The sequence below is a fragment of the Bidens hawaiensis genome, unplaced genomic scaffold (genome assembly GCF_021521415.1).
Source record: "Bidens hawaiensis isolate Kalapana, Puna unplaced genomic scaffold, B.hawaiensis_p1.1 tig00029948_1, whole genome shotgun sequence".
NCBI classification, from domain to species: Eukaryota; Viridiplantae; Streptophyta; class Magnoliopsida; order Asterales; family Asteraceae; genus Bidens; species Bidens hawaiensis.
In genome coordinates this window covers 230231-247318 of record NW_027494984.1, presented here as the reverse complement: position 1 = coordinate 247318, position 17088 = coordinate 230231, and the positions used below count along the sequence as shown (strand labels likewise).

General features: G+C 36.6%; 1 non-coding gene and 1 pseudogene across 1 annotated transcript; both read left to right on the top strand.

Annotated features, from left to right (window-relative positions):
• Positions 1-9170: 9170 nt before the first annotated feature.
• LOC143579775 (protein NRT1/ PTR FAMILY 5.10 pseudogene) lies at positions 9171-10605 on the top strand (annotated as a pseudogene).
• A 2122-nt stretch (positions 10606-12727) lies between these two features.
• On the top strand, positions 12728-12811 carry TRNAY-GUA (transfer RNA tyrosine (anticodon GUA)). Its single transcript has one exon. It is a non-coding gene; the product is annotated as a tRNA-Tyr (tRNA).
• Positions 12812-17088: the final 4277 nt, after the last annotated feature.

The following is a 17088-nucleotide window of genomic DNA, read 5'->3' as shown; positions in this document are numbered from 1 at the left end:
AACTTCCCACCAACAATTTTCCAACGGCCGTAACTTTTTCATACGTTAATACATTTTTTTAAAAATTACACCATAAAAACGAGAATTTTATTGTCTTTAATTTGGGTATGGTATTGCTATAGTTTTTTTCAATTAAAAAATTAACATGTTACATATAGGCGTTCACAATTCAGTTTTAACGGTTTCCAAGTTAAATAGTGAACTAAACCGTTGGTTTGATTTTTTTTCATTGAAAACGAAAACTAAAGCGTCGAAAATTTAAACTGAATCGTTACTAATGGTTTGGTTTCACGCATTGAGTTTCAATAATAAGTTTACAGTCCGGTCCGGTTTTATATGGCTTGTTTTTGGTATCAACCGTAAACCGAACCGTTTTCCAATAATAAGTTTACAGTCCGGTCCGGTTTTATATGGCCTGTTTTTGGTATAAACCGTAAACCGAACCGTTTTCTATGGTTTGAACATTTAGAAACCAGCTAATCAAAAGTGGTGATTGGTTTAAACGATTTCAAGATTTCAAACGAACTTTGAACATCCGTAATTGTTACATGATTACTAGGATTTTGGTTTCCCGCAGCATCGCGCGGGCACCCGTCTAGTAATATATATACACAAAACCGAACCTATGATATATAATTTACCTACTTTGCAGTACCACACCGTCTAAAGCCTCTTTTATACATCGAACACTTGTAAGATGTCTTAAATTTAGTTAAGAGAAGAGGCCCGCAATCCCATTTGTAGATTAAATGCAGTTTGACACGTTTAAAATGATAGTGACACTAATGGTGTTAAGTGAGCAAGTGGAGTATGAGCATGCATTAGCTGAAAGATAATATTCTGGGTGATCAAGTTAAAGTTTTTTTTTTTTAGACAGCGATCGTAACATTGGCATGGATCACAACGACGACACCAACAAATTCTGCTCTATATTCTGGTCTGTTGCCCGTTTGCCTTTTATTTTGTCAGCAACCAAGGATTTACAAACGAAATACCCAAATCAATTTTATTAAACCCCAAATTGATTATACATATTCAACATTTCTCTCATCAAAATGATGGAGAACAATACATATGAACATACAAAGAACACTTAAGATCAGAAATAGAAGTTGATCTTAAGACTAGATCTGTATAAACAGCTAACTAACAGTGATAACATATACTTTTCAAATGTTTACATCTGCACACCAACTTTCCAAACCTTCACAAAACATAATAACTAATAATTAAAACATTTTACCAAATATATGTTCGCTGTACTGAATTATAAAAATGAGTCTTCATAATTTTTAGCATATTTCGATATAAAAGAATATAAGAAATATTTGTATTGAAACAGGCACTTGCATGTCTGGCTTTTTCAACTTTGATTCCATCTTGTTGGAATATATGGTCGGTTCGAGTCAAGTCAACGCGAACCGACCCGAATATGACCCGGTATGAGTTACACCGAGGGTAACGAATCAATACGCTCACTTAAATATTAACTGGGCCGACACAATAAATTAGCAAGATCATATGGTGGACTAGGCTTTTTAGTTTAGTTAATTTGGGCTTGAAGCCCATTGGGCTTAATCTTGCTTAAACCCTAATTACATTTCTATATATAGAATAATAACTTATTATTATCACAACAATCATCACCAACCAAAAACCCTAGCCACCCTTCCATCAACACCAGCCAGCCACCACTGCTCAGCCACCCTTCCATCAACACCAGTCCGCCGCCGCCTGCCGCCGACAGCTGCCGGAATAGTTGTGGGTTCTTGATTGTGTCTATATCTAGCTCTTTTCGTTAGCTCTCGGTGTTTCTTCCCGGTTTCGATAACCGAGGTATAAAACACTAACTTTATCTATGGTTGTTAGATTTATTTTATCGTACTCGTATAAACTTGTAACCGGATCCGAGTTCGGGTTTTGGTTTGATGGTTCGTTTTTTTTCTCATTATTATCCGCTGCGTTTTTGGTTCGTTTTATATATTAATATGATTAATATTTACTTAAACGGATCTAATACGTTAAAACGTGTTTTTATTGTTTAACCGTTTTTGTTCCGAACCACCGTTGAAACCCAACAGTGGTATCAGAGCCGCGGTTACAACGTACGAGTCGATCCCGGTTCGTTTAAACCGGATCTACATAACTTTAAATCGTTTAAAGTTTATTGATCTAGATTTATTTTCGGGTAATTTTGGATTCGGTCAAAGTTTTGTTTATTTTATTTGACCAAGTCAAAACGACCCGAATATTATTTATTTTGAATATGTAAATCCGGCCCCGACCTATGTTTGTTTGGTTGTGTTTGGTTGTTGAGCTTTTTATTTGACCATGTGGATGGTTCAAAATTGTAAACGGTTATTATTTTATTATTCGGTTTTCTTTTGGCCATTTGGATGGTTCAAATTTTTAATAGGGCAAATTATGTTAGTATTATAAATTTGTAATAAACAAGACGCGAAGATAACCGAGGACGAGCTCAAGGATTTCTTGGAGTTAGTGGGAGTTCGGACAAGATGATTGACGGGATGCACGAAGAAGTCCATCCTTGTGGTTGTTTTGTGTTGTGACCCCCTTGACCCGATCGGTCTCCCTAATTGGCTCTAGCGAGACCGATCACCTTTTTGGCCATAAGGATTTACATATTATTATTTGCAATTGTGGTTGCTTGGATTGTTTATAATAGGATTATAATATCACCGACCTAATACCAAATAAATTTAAAATAAACAATTTAAATTGACCAATTATGTTTTGCAAATTTAAAACTTTTTTGATTTCCAACACTAATAACTTAATAATTTTTCTATTAACTTAAAATTGGTTAGCCGTATCCCGACAAACTTATTAATAATAAGTTATTTAAAACTAAGTGTCTTGAGAGATGAAAGGGTTCATCAATTTGTCCCGATAATAAATACAGTAAAATTTGAGTTTTACTCTATTTGGTTATTCTAAAATTAATCCCAATATACAACCAATAGTTTATGCCAAGCCTACTACAAGTCACACTTGAGGCATACTGCGAAATTTCGAGTGTTTGGAGCTAGAGCACCGCACTTGTTTTCTAGCCTATCTCATCAAGGTGAAAGCGTTTTGTTGGCACATCCGACCCTTTCACACGTCACTGTACTAGGACAACTATTACTTTACTCTCCGGTTACGTGCTACAGCTGTCTGGAGACTTACAGTGGGCAAAGATGAGGCTAAACGTATCTATACAGACAATCGTTGTCTCTATAGGCCTCATAACTGAGAGTTGTGCTCTATTTTATTAATGTTGTGTGCTACAGCTGCCTTTAATAACTAGAAGCCAGATTCTCATGCTCCTATTTTATTAATGTTATTGGGTCATTAATAATAGGGTTACAACGTCGAAAATACTAATTAAATTTACTTTTGCTTAATAAATCAGATGTCATCAAACGAAAACTCACCCTACGCCCTTCAGACTATCCTTGAGAAGGATAAATTGAACGGTACCAACTTCATCGAATGGCACTGCAACTTGAGACTTGTTCTCACCATGGCAAAGCGCTTGTATGTTCTCGATGGACCTGTTCCAACCGAGCCTGAAAACAACACAGCCGCTGCTCGAAAAGTTCTTGAGAAGCATAAGGATGACTCGGCTGATGTCTCCTACATTATGCTAGCCACCATGACTTTTGAGCTTGCTAAAGGCTTGGAAGACTTTGGTGCCTATGATATGCTTGAGCAACTCAAGGGCATGTTCCCGAAACAAGCCCGTCAAGAACGTTTCGACACCATGAAACAACTCATTAGTTGCAAGATGGCAGAAGGGTCTCCCGCCAGTGCGCATGTTCTTAAGATGAAGGGGTACATCGATCAGCTCAAGAAACTTGATTATCCCCTGCCCGATGAGATGGCAGCTGATTTCATCCTCGACTCTCTCACCAGCTCTTACGACCAATTCATAATGAATTTCAACATGAATGGCTAGGTGAAGACAGTGTCGGAGCTTCATAACATGCTCAAGAAGGCTCAGATGAACATTCCTTCTAGGACCAATCAAGTTCTGATGATTCGATTTGCTGGTGTCAAGAAGCCAAAACCAAATAATCGGGGTTTTAAGGGAAAAGGCAAGAAGAAGGTTACTGTTGCTGCCAAGTTTGCCACCAACACTAACAAGAAAGTTGCAAAACCACCACCGCCGCCCTTTGAGAAGCGCCAGTGCTACAAATGCAACAAGATGGGGCACTGGATGCGAAATTGTCCCGATTACCTTGTTGAGATTAAGATGAAAAAAGCCAATGGTGAAGGCTCTTCTCGAGGTATTTCCATATACGTTATTGAACTTTTCAATGTCTCTAGAAACACATGGGTATTTGATACCGGATATGGTTACCACATCGTTAATGTCTTGCAGGACCCTGAGAAGTGGAGGAAACTGAATAAAGGCAGCATGGAACTCATCGTTGGAGATGGGAAGAGAGTGCCAGTTCTGGCAACTGGAGTATTTTATTTTACTTGTCCATCTGACCTAGTTTTTCCTTTGAATAATTGTTTGTATGCTCCTGGCTTGACCAGAAACATCATTTCAGTTTCGTTGTTGTTTGAACAAGGATTTAAGTATGTTCTTAATGGCATGGCTATTTCTGCTTACTTGAATGATATCTTTTATTTTGAGGCTAAACCTCGAAATGGTATTTATGAGATTGATGTTCAAACTGATAATAACGTATATCATCTTTCAAAACGTATCAGAACTGGCATCAATGATACATTTATATGGCATTGCGGACTTGGCCACATAAGCAAGGCAATAGTTAAAAGACTCCAATCCGAATGGATTCTTGAATCCACGGGACCAGACTCTTTTGACAATTGTGAGTCTTGCTTATCTGGCAAACTCGCCAAGGACTCCTTCACTCATAAAAATGAACGAGCAAGAGATCTGTTAGGATTCATACATAGATGTGTGTGGACCTTTAATAACCATGTCTAGAAACCATGAAATATACTTTGTTTCTTTTATCGACGATTATAGTCGATACGCTTATGTGTATCTTATAAAACACAAGCATGAAACTTTTGAAAAGTTCAAAGAGTTTCAAAACGAAGTGGAAAAACAACTTGGTAAAGCCATTAAGATACTTCGATCAGATCGAGGTGGAGAGTATCTCAGCTCATAGTTCATCACTCATCTAAAAGAGCGTGGAATTGTTTCACAGCTCACTCCACCTAGCACACCCCAACATAATGGCGTGAGCGAGAGGAGAAATCGAACTTTGCTAAACATGGTTCGATCGATGATGTGTAGAACTAACGTGCCTCACTCCTTTTGGGGTTTCGCCCTTATGACCGCCGCCCGCATTGTCAATCTAGTTCCAACTAAGAAGATACACAAAACCCCATATGAGATATGGCATGGGGGAAAGAAACCCAATTTGTCTTACCTTAGAGTATGGGGATGTGATGCTTATGTCTCAAGTGAGTCTGATGACAAACTTGATCCCCACAGCGTAAAAGTTGTTTTCGTCGAATACTATAACCAAAGCGGTTATTACTTCTTTCATCCCGATACAAATACGATTTCTATAAAGAGGAAAGGCCACTTCCTCGAGAAGGAATTTCTCAATCGAGGAGCTGGAGATAACATTGTCGATCTTGAAGAAATTCGAGAACCACAAACAACCGCTGAGGAAGTTGGAGTGTCTGATCAACAAGTTGTTGTTGCTTATACATCAGGCGTGGACACGAGCGTTTTCAGAAGTACTAGGACTCCCGTACCCAATTCTAGATACTTATGGCATCTAGATGGTCCCGAAGTCTTATTAGTAGCCGAGTCTGGCGACGATCCTACTAACCACAAATCTGCTATCTTGGATTCGGAATTCGAGAAATAGCGAGGTGCCATGCAATCCATGCATGATAACCAAGTTTGGAACTTGGTTGAGCTACCCCCCAATAGTCGGGCAGTAGGGAGCAAATGGATTTTCAAGAGAAAAACCGACATGCATGGAAATGTGCAAACCTATAAAGCACGGCTAGTCGCGAAAGGTTTTACTCAAACTCAAGGTGTTGACTATGATGAAACCTTTTCGCCCATTGCTATGACTAAGTCAATAAGGATATTGCTTGCCATTGCTGCATACTATGACTATGAGATATGGCAAATTGATGTCAAAACCGCTTTTCTTAATGGACATCTTTCTGAAGATGTGTATATGGTTCAGCCTGAAGGTTTTGTCGAACCAAAATATCCTAATAGGGTTTGCAAATTGAATAAATCCATTTATGGACTTAAGCAAGCATCTCGAAGCTGGAATCTTCACTTTGATGAGAAAATCAAAGAGTTTGGTTTTATCAAAAATGAAGATGAGCCTTGTGTTTATAGAAAGGCTAGTGGGAGCACTAAATCATTCCTCATCTTGTATGTGGATGTTATACTGATAATTGGAAACAACATTCCTATGCTTAAGGAAGTTAAGCACTGGTTGGAATCTTGTCTTGCAATGAAAGATCTTGGAGAAGCTGCATATATTCTGGGAATAAAGATCCATAGAGATAGATCTACGCAGATTATAGGGCTAAGTCAAAGTACTTACATAGACAAAGTAATGGCACGCTTCTCAATGGAAAACTCCAAGAAAGGAGCTGTCCAATGACTAAAGGAACCGTGTTGAGCAAATCGCAATCTCCGGCAACGGATATTGAATCTAAGCGTATGCAAGCAATTTCATATGCTTCTGCGGTTGGCTCCATCATGTATGCTCTGTTGTGTACTAGACCTGACATCTCGTATGCCTTAAGCATAACCAGTCGTTTTCAACAGAGTCCTGGCATTGCCCATTGGACTGCTGTGAAGAACATTCTAAGGTACTTGAATAGGACCAAAGATATGTTCTTGGTGTTTGGGGGAGTGGAAGAGGAGGTCACTGTAAGGTGTTACACTGATGCTAGCTTCCAGACTGACCGAGATGATTCTCGCTCACAGTCAAGTTTCGTCTTCACTCTCAATGGATGAGCTATTTATTGGAAGAGCTCCAAGCAGAGTGTAGTGGCGGATTCTACCACCGAATCCGAATATATAGCTGCATCAGATGCTGCTAAGGATGCTGTTTGGATGAAGAAGTTCATCACCGATCTTGATGTGCTTCCGAGTATTCGCAAACCAATCGAGGTGTTCTGTGATAACACAGGTGCTATTGCTCAAGCCAAGGTCTCATCACAGAACCAAGCATATTCTAAGGAAGTTCCATCTTATTCAGGATATACTGGAACGAGGTGACATCATGATAAGCAAAGTAGACACAGATCAAAATCTAGCTTACCCGCTCACTAAGCCGATGACCTAGGACAAGCATGATCAGCATAGAGATGCTATCGGGCTAAGACTTTCTAGTGATTTATTTTGATTTAGTATTTGGATGTATGAACGTTTAATCAGTTGTACTTCTCTGTTCACTTTTGATTTAATGGTTAAATGCAAACGTTGAATAATACAACTGTGTTCTTTTAATATGTTTAATACGTGAATATTACATTCTAAATTATCCGTAGTCGGTTGGATTCGTGGGAGCGATTTTGAATTAAGACTATTCTGACTTTGGACTCAAGGAGTTGACTTCCAAACTCACAGACCTCATTATGAATGACGTTGGATGTAACTCGCATCAAATCATCTTCATGGATCTTGATCATAAGATGTTTTGATAATAGTATGCTCATTTAGTATCCTTAGACCTGAGATACATATTGGAACTTTCGTTTACCGAGGAATATTCCTTGATCATGTTAACCGCTATTGCGTAACTGCCAGCCATAAAGGCATTGATTGGGAATGTTCTAGAGTTCAGTGGGAGTTGTATGTAGTCAAGATGGGATTATGTACTCTTACATGAAAATGTAACAGTTAGACATCTTGGTGCGCTCGTTGATTTAAATTGGTAAAGTGTGAGGCCTCACCCAAACTTACTGTGTGTTTGATTGGACCACTTTGACTCTATATTGAAGACAACAATAATTGAACACTATATGAGATTGATTTGATCCGTGTCTCATTGTTCAAATAATGTTTTATACAGAAAGGATAGATGACAACGATTACTATAAGATCATTATCTTGCAATAATGTATTCCAAGATATTTTGGTTATGAATTTAAAAATGTCATAATTGGTTGAGGACATATATGTGTAGCTAGAACGCCTCTAGCTGTTAGTGTTTTGATACTTGACCCAAATCCGTTCAAGTGGGAGACTGTTGGAATACATGGACGGTTCAGGTCAAGTCAACGCGGACCGACCCGAATATGACCCGGTATGAGTTACACCGAGGGTAACAAATTAATATACTCACTTAATCATTAACTGGGCTGACACAATAAATTAGCAAGATCATATGGTGCACTAGGCTTTTTAGTTTGATGATTTTGGGCTTGAAGCCCATTGGGTTTAATCTTGCTTAATCCCTAATTACATTCCTATATATAGAATAATAACATATTATTATCACAACAATCATCACCAACCAAAAACCCTAGCCACCCTTGCATCAACACCAGCCGGCAACCACTGCTCAGTCACCCTCCGCCGCCGGAAAACCCAAGCCGCCGCCAAAAACTCCGCCGCCGCCGGAAAACCGTGCCACCGCTGGAATATCACTACAGCAACTGCTGCTGTCGTTCTGTCGCTGCTATTTGCCAGACCGCCGTCCACCGCTGCCTGCCGCCGTCCACCGCCAGAATAGTTGTGGGTTCTTGATTGTGTTTATATCTTGCTCTTTTCGTTAGCTCTCGGTGTTTCTTCCCGGTTTCGATAACCGAGGTATAAAACACTAACTTTATCTATGGTTGTTAGATTTATTTTATCGTACTCGTATAAAGTTGTAACCGGATCCGAGTTCGAGTTTTGGTTTGATGGTTCGTTTTTTTTTCTTTTTATTATCCGCTGCGTTTTTGGTTCGTTTTTTTTCTCGTTATTATCCGCTGCGTTTTTGGTTCGTTTTATTTATTAATATGATTAATATTCACTTAAACAGATCTAATATGTTAAAACGGGTTTTTATTGTTTAATCGTTTTTGTTCCGAACCACTGTTGAAACCCAACACATCTAACTGTAAACATGCCACTGATGGCTCATCATGCTCTACAAAGATTCAAGTGATCATCCTTTTCATATCTTTATATCTTGTGGCATTTGCTCAAGATGGGCACAAAGCCTGTGTGCAAGCTTTTGGGGCTGACTAGTTTGATGCAGATGATCAAGAAGAAGTCAAATCCAAAAGATCATTCTTCAACTGGTGGTATTTTGGATTGTGTGCGGGGCCTATAGTTGGGTTCTTTGTTGTTAGTTGCATTCAAGATAGACTTAGCCGGGGGTCTTGGATTTGGGATTCCTTGTGTCATCATGGGTTTTGCGCTCTTAATATTCTTGTTTGGAACCACGACTTATCGGTTTGGTGAGAAAACCCATTAAAAAAAAGCGTTTGCATGAATCTGCCACGTGTTTGTTACCGCAGCTCGGAGTCGGAGAGTTTAATTCTTAGAAATCTCTCCAGAAGTGGGAGCTTCTGGAAGAATCCCTCGTCAAGAATCTCAACAATTCAGGTAATAGAGCTAGCGACTCATCATAGTACGTTATATTTTGTTGGATAAGTTTCTAATGTTGTGTTGATATGGCAGATTCCTAGACAAAGCTTTGGTTTCCTCTAGCGAAGATGGACTCGTTTTGTAGTGCTGATGATGTGGAAGAAGCGAAGGTGGTTCTTAGACTAATTCTAATATGGTTTAGTTGTTTAGGGTATGGAATTGTATTTCTCAAACTTCCACATTCTTCACCAAACAAGGAGCCACCATGGACCGGTCAATCGGGTCAACCTTTAAGATTCCACCCGCCACACTACAATATTTCATCGGCCTCTCGGCTTTAATCCTCATTCCCATCTATGACACCATTTTAGTTCCTGTAACCAGAACTGTTACAAGCATACCTTCTGGCATAACAATGCTTCAAAGAATTGGAACAGGGATCTTCCTATCTACTTTTACAATGGTTGTTGCAGGGGTCGTTGAGTCAAAAAGACTCAAAATGGCTCGTGAGTATGGATTAGTGGACGATCGGAGTTCGACGGTCCCGATGAAGATATGGTGGTTAATACCTCAATATTTTTTGGCAAGAGCTGTGTTTACAGTTGTGGGTATGCAAGAATTCTTTTATGACCAAATGCCGAGTGATTTAAAAAGTATAGGTTTAGCACTTTATCTCAGTGTTTTGGGAATTGGTAGCTTTCTAAGCAGTTTTATAATCTCAATTGTTGAGAAAACGACAGGCGAAAACGGACAAGATGGTTGGATATCTGATAACTTGAATCAAGGGCATAAAGTTATCAAGGGCATATCGATCACTTTTATCACCTTCTTGCTGGAATCGCTGTAGGCGCATTTATGATGTTTATATGTGCTTCAAAATTTTATGTTTATAATGGAAAAAGAGGCATCTGATGTGTTGTTTTTGTGCACTTTGTCTCTGTCTAGCTAGTTTTAAGTATGAGTGTGCTAACTTTTGTAATAGATATTATGGTGGTTGCTTAGTTATGTTGTAAGTGGTGAAGATTTGTTGTGAATTAATGTTGGATGTAAACCGTTAATGACGAATTTATTCAACCGATGGAACTGTTGATACTGACGAATTTATTCAACCGATGGAACTGTTGAAGCATCGGCTGTTTAGGGTCAGAATGATTTGAAATTCCATGTTCAATTAATTAAGTAAATATATTTTCTCTTCAGGTTTTGATCATCTAATGTATGTGAGTAATATAAAAAATAGCCTCTCACAATTGTATTAACGGTTGGATGGATGGCGTTAATGAGGTGGACTAGAAATGGAAGTAAAATGAAAGTATTGTACCATCTTTAAAATAAACATTAGACTAAAATTGATAACTTTAAGAAACTACATGGACCAAAACCGAATTTCACTTATATTTATTTAAATAATAATACACAAGTATAATCATAAATAATAACTAGTAGGAGAGCTCGCGCGTTGCGGCAGGACGCAATATAGATTTGGTTGGAAGCATTTTGGTTTATTATGGTGCCAACATTAGTTGCGAGAGACTTTTACATAAGGCACATAAGAGCTCAATCGCATTTTGCATTACTTTTGGTCACTTTGCTTAGTCCAACATATTTGGATGGTAGAGAATCAATGCGATGCCAAAATTTTGTCTACATAAGCAAGATTTGAGGCAATCTTCAACCAAAATTTTGTTCCTTCAGATGTGTCAATATAGACCGAAATTCCGTTATCGTTTAATTCTGACTGGTAATAAATACCGGGACTTTGCAATATTTGATTGATCACAATTCTATAGATTCCATTTACTATAAAAGCTCCCAGAGAAGTCATTAGAGGGATCTTTCCTATCAAAATTGTTTGTTCTTGGATATACTTACGCCTATCGTTTTTCCAAATGAGTCTCGCCGACACATATAATTCAGAAGAATATGTGAGTGATTCATACACAGCATCTCTTTCCTTTATCAGGGGTTCTACCAATTGATATCTTTCCAAAAATAATTCAAAGTCAATTTCTTGATTTGTATCTTCAATTTTTGGAAACTTAGAAAGCTCCTCTGCCAAACCCTGATCAATGAACCTACAAAATCCTTCAAATTGTATCTGATTAAATCCAGGTATTGTGGACATTGAGTCTATCCCGGATTATTTTGAAATTGTAAGTTATTTATATTCATCCATATCGAATTCTAAAAAAAAAAAATACCATTTAGGCTGGCTCATTATCCATCAAATATCAAATAAAATCCTATAGATCTACCAATGATGGAATTTCGATTCTATGAATCTTTGACTGGAATCTATGAGATAGGTGAAATAAAAATTGATACTGAACTTATTTTAAGAGATGCAACTGGAACGGAATTTATAAAACAGTCCTAGAAAAAGAATTCTACCATTTAGGCTTACTCTGCTTTGGGATTTTTTTAGAATATCAAATATCAAAACTGATTCAGTTTCTTATATTATAATGTATAATATAATGTATAACGGTATTGAAATTCTAATTTACTTGAATATAATATTGAATACCAGAAAACTATATGAATGTTGTATTTATTAACTTAACATTAACACGCGCGGATATACCTAATCTATATTTCCGTCTTCTCTATTCTTTTATTGCCCTCCTGTCCTGTCGTCAATTGACAGTATGACTTAGGGCGCAATATAATTTAAGTGGTCAAATACTATTTTGGTAAAGCACCTTGAATCCACTGGATAGTAAAGGATCTTGGATCCAACGCAGAACCCTTTGTGAATGAGAGATATAAAGATGAGAAAGACCAATGAAATCAAGTTTCAAGGTTGTAATTGAATGGTAAAGTTTGATTTGATTACCATTAACCTCCAGAATAGTTAACGAGTTTTTCGGTTTGATTCACATCTCCAAAAGGTCTGAGTTATATTAAGGTAAGGTGGCCAAAGGCCCATATGGTCCAGTGGTTACGACCTCTCTCTTTCACGGAGAAAACGAGGGTTCAAGTCCCTCTAGGGGTATACCAATACTCAAGACTATAGGAGTGGGATTTTCTATCAAGTGATCCATCTTTGTCAAGTCCTTCTAATAGTCTACTCAGTGGGACTTTGTATTTTATATAAAGTGATATGTATTTGTCAAATCTGCCTGGGAGACGAAAGGAAGTTGATTATGGAACGTCTAAAATGAATTAGGCGTTGGGTCGATGCCCGAGTGGTTAATGGGGACGGACTGTAAATTCGTTGACAATATGTCTACGCTGGTTCAAATCCAGCTCGGCCCAACAATTTGTCAATCTACTATCAGATGGTAGAACCCTCTTGTTCTTAAAAAATACCTGATACGAAAAAATACCTGATACGAGAGAATAAAAAAGAATCCAAAATTTCTGCTAGATCTCTTCTTATTTCCCTGGGATTGTAGTTCAATAGGCAAGAGCACCGCCCTGTCAAGGCGGACGTTGCGGGTTCGAGCCCCATCAGTCCCGACGTATCCAATAAGTACATCAATTCGCCTCTCGATTTTCTGTGAAAGAAGGGACAGAGAGCATAATTGAATTCCGAAGGGGTTTCCCTTCTTTTTTTCAGGATTCTGTCGAAGAAAGAACAAACCCTAAACTAAAAAATAACTAAAATAGTGAAGTTGATAGAATATTCCATCTTTTCTCCCGCGACTCATCTTTCTCATACTTATTTGTCTTCCAAAGAAATTTAGATCATTAAAATTTAGAACCTAATTCCTCTCTTTTTCCACTTCGCTTGTATTGTTTGTTGGGTTTTTGTAGTTGGGGCGGGTGGTTAGAGTTCGTTTGATGGTTCTATAAGGAAGACCTAAGGAAGGTAGGTTATAGAAAATAAAGAAAAGAAGGATAAACAAAGTAAAGGGGTTTTTGATTGGTCCGGGAATCCCATTTTGGATTCAGTATGGATAAAAGATGTTCGTATGTTATACTATTCAATTCTCGACGACGAATTAATTTAATAGCTCAGATATTGTTATTCATGATATTGATCCGATTCAAGATCATCGATAGGTAATGCATTCATTGAATTGACAGGTGAAAGATTTATCATCTCTATGGGATTAAATCCCGAGTTATTTTGAAAAAAAAAACGATGAGATTATGGAAGTAAATATTCTTGCATTTATTGCTACTGCACTGTTCATTTTAATTCCTACTGCTTTTCTACTTATAATTTACGTAAAAACAGCCAGTCAAAATGATTAATTACTTTAAATGAAACTTGACTTCTGAATTCTTATCAATAGTTGAAGAAATCAAATGAAAAGTATTCTATTTTTGTTTTGCGCCTTAAATGAAATCAACGGGCTATAATCGGCAGTATTCTATGAGATCCGAGAGTATGGTAAGTAAGAAATTGATTTCTTACTTATCATACTCTCTATTAGTGTTATAGTAGTGTATAAAATTGTTTCTAATAAAGTTGGTATACTATATTAGCTTCTATCTTCAATATATGTAGTTATTAATCCATATATGGAATTTATGTAGGACCCAATTCTATTTCTTTGATACATCTATTTATTCCGATGAATCTGAAATAATTGTTTTGTTTTACTGTTATAGAATAAATTGATCCACTATAATCCAATGGAATTTGGAAACGAAGATATTTTGATTTGAAAATGATTTCAATTCAAATCAAAAATGCGTTGCAGAACGATCTATAAAACAATTGATACCGTTTCATTCCTCAACTAAATTAGGAGTGCTTCTAAAGTCCACTTCTTCCCCATACTACGAGTGAAAGGGAAAATGTAAAGACTACCATTAAAGCAGCCCAAGCGAGACTTACTATATCCATGTGAATTATGTCCCTTATCTCTATGATAGAATTATTCCATTACTGCTCACTAATAATAGTAGAATAAATGGTCCAGAGTTAAAATGGGGATTCTGGGCGAACAGTATTGATGAACCAATCAAAAAATCCATTTCAAAAATTTCTATATGATTTATAATCGGGAAAGACTAAACACAAGTAAAATAAAAAATCAAAACTACAAAGGAATGTTACTAATGGAACATCTAGTAATAAAATAAGAGGGCACATTCCTTTTTTTCTTGCCCTTCAAAGTAAAAATAAATCAATTGCTATCTATTACAAACTTTTTCCTATTTGATCTAATCCGTACAGCAAGCAGCTGTAAGTTTTCGATAAGATCTTTAATAGTATCTTATAGAATTCATGATTTATTCGAGAAAAATGATAACATTTGATAAGATCAAATAAGTCTGACAGTATGAACCTTCAATTCAAACATTGAAATGATCGAATAGCCGTGAGAAATCCGGCTCTTAGTTGCGAGAGACTTTTACATAAGGCACATAAGAGCTCAATCGCATTTTGCATTACTTTTGGTCACTTTGCTTAGTCCAACATATTTGGATGGTAGAGAATCAATGCGATGCCAAAATTTTGTCTACATAAGCAAGATTTGAGGCAATCTTCAACCAAAATTTTGATGGTTTGGAACCATTTTTGATTTGTAACTTTATTAAAAAACTCAATTAATTTACTGTTTTAAATAAAACAATTGACGTTTAATTTTACAGAATTAGCGAAAACGTGAATATTGGTTATGGAATCCTCCCCATCTATCTGTAAAAATGTGGACAGTTTTTTATGTTTCAAATAATATGTATTTCATTGGTTCATAAAAGTAAGCACCAAAGTAATCAAACCAAAACCTCCAAAAATGTTACTAAGAATCATTTTGATGAATCTATTCTACGAGAATACACAATAAAATTGATATTTTATTAACTCATTTAGGGTTTGTGATAGGTAAGAAAAATAATAGTCTTAACTTGGGTAAAATTAATTAACAATAGCTTTAGCTTTGTTTTCACATAAAAAAAATAATGATAACAAGATAATATAATCAATGGTTTTGCAACATGGAAGAGATTAAATGGTTTTGCAACTTGAAAGAGTTCAGGCTAACTAAACGTGAGAGTTAAAAAAAAAGCTAACAAATTAATATTAAAGACATTTTTAAGGCGTTCTATACAAATATACATAAAAAGAGGTTATAATTGGTATGTAGTCCACAATGTAACCAACCAACATAAAAAAGCCAAGTTCCTTCAGCGTAGCAAGCTTTATTACCCATCCCTTGTGATTCAAGACCTCTTAAATGGGTTCTTATAGGTCAATGTCTTGTGGTTTACAACACATACAAATCAGTTTGAAGACAATCATAATTAATTTCAGACACCTTTATTGTTTATCTAACCAACCAACCAAATTGTTTATCATAACCGCCAGGGATTGCGGTCCCAAGTTAACAATCGATAGATAACCTATGGATTAATATTAACTGAATATAAACAAACTTGCATAACTTCATAGAAAGCTAAATCGAATCCAAACAAACAACTCAATTGATCAATACATCATATGTAAACACAAACGTCACAAGTTCATATATAACAAACATAAGATATCACACGATCATAGTAAAACATGCATACACAAATCATTCAACAAAAGTTCAGTGCCTAACCGGTTATTAAGCAGTTAGCTGGCCGTTAGCAAGTTCAAAGCAAGCATAATCATAAAAAAACATGATATACATGTTTAAATAACTAAAAGTAAATCTTGAAAGATTGTTTTTTGAAAGATTTTTCTATATTAAATTAAACAAACTAAAAAAAACTTCGAAAATGAAATTTACATCCACATAAATAATTTTATGCTAAGCTTTATGAGTAATGCTAGTAAGAATGGTTACAGCTAGTCCAAAATTGGCCAATGCATTAGCTGGCTGCCTTAACAACATTACCAGGACAGATCAGAACCGGTAATCCAATGGTGCCAAAAAACCATAAAATGTTAATCGACGGACCATAAGAATTACATCTACTCCGATACCAAAATTGTCGATTGAAAGAACGACAAACGTGTTTTTGTAAGATACAACTTTTCTTTTGCTTTGCAGCCTTCTCACGGACCCCATGAACAACGTCCTCAGGAGCTTTCTCAACAAACTGTAAAACAAGAGTCATAAGAATACGTATGCATACACACATATAAGTTCAAAAAAACATACACATGTACACACATACATATACATATACATATACATATACATATACATATACATATACATATACACAAATCCAAATATATGTATAGCATCAGAATCTTGCACAAAACATTGTTAATGTACTAAATGCGCGAAGCGAAGGGAAAAAACGCAGTGGCATTTTCATAATAGCCTAATTACGCTACAACACATAATCCTTTCTTACCTGCAACCAGCTCCGGCCCAAAAAGTAACCCTTTTTTTAAGTCAACCACTCGACTGGGTATGAAACAAACCCACAATATGTAACTTTCACTATTTAAAAGTCAAAATCCCTGGTACGAAATGAGATATTTTAAATAGAATCATACTTAACACTTGCACGTCACATCATCCAAATGCTAAAAGCCTCATCGACAATGTAAGCAAATAATGAACGGCTTTAAGAGCTCCATAAAACTTAAAAGTTTCAAATTTTCAAAATCCAAACACACAGCAATAAGCAAG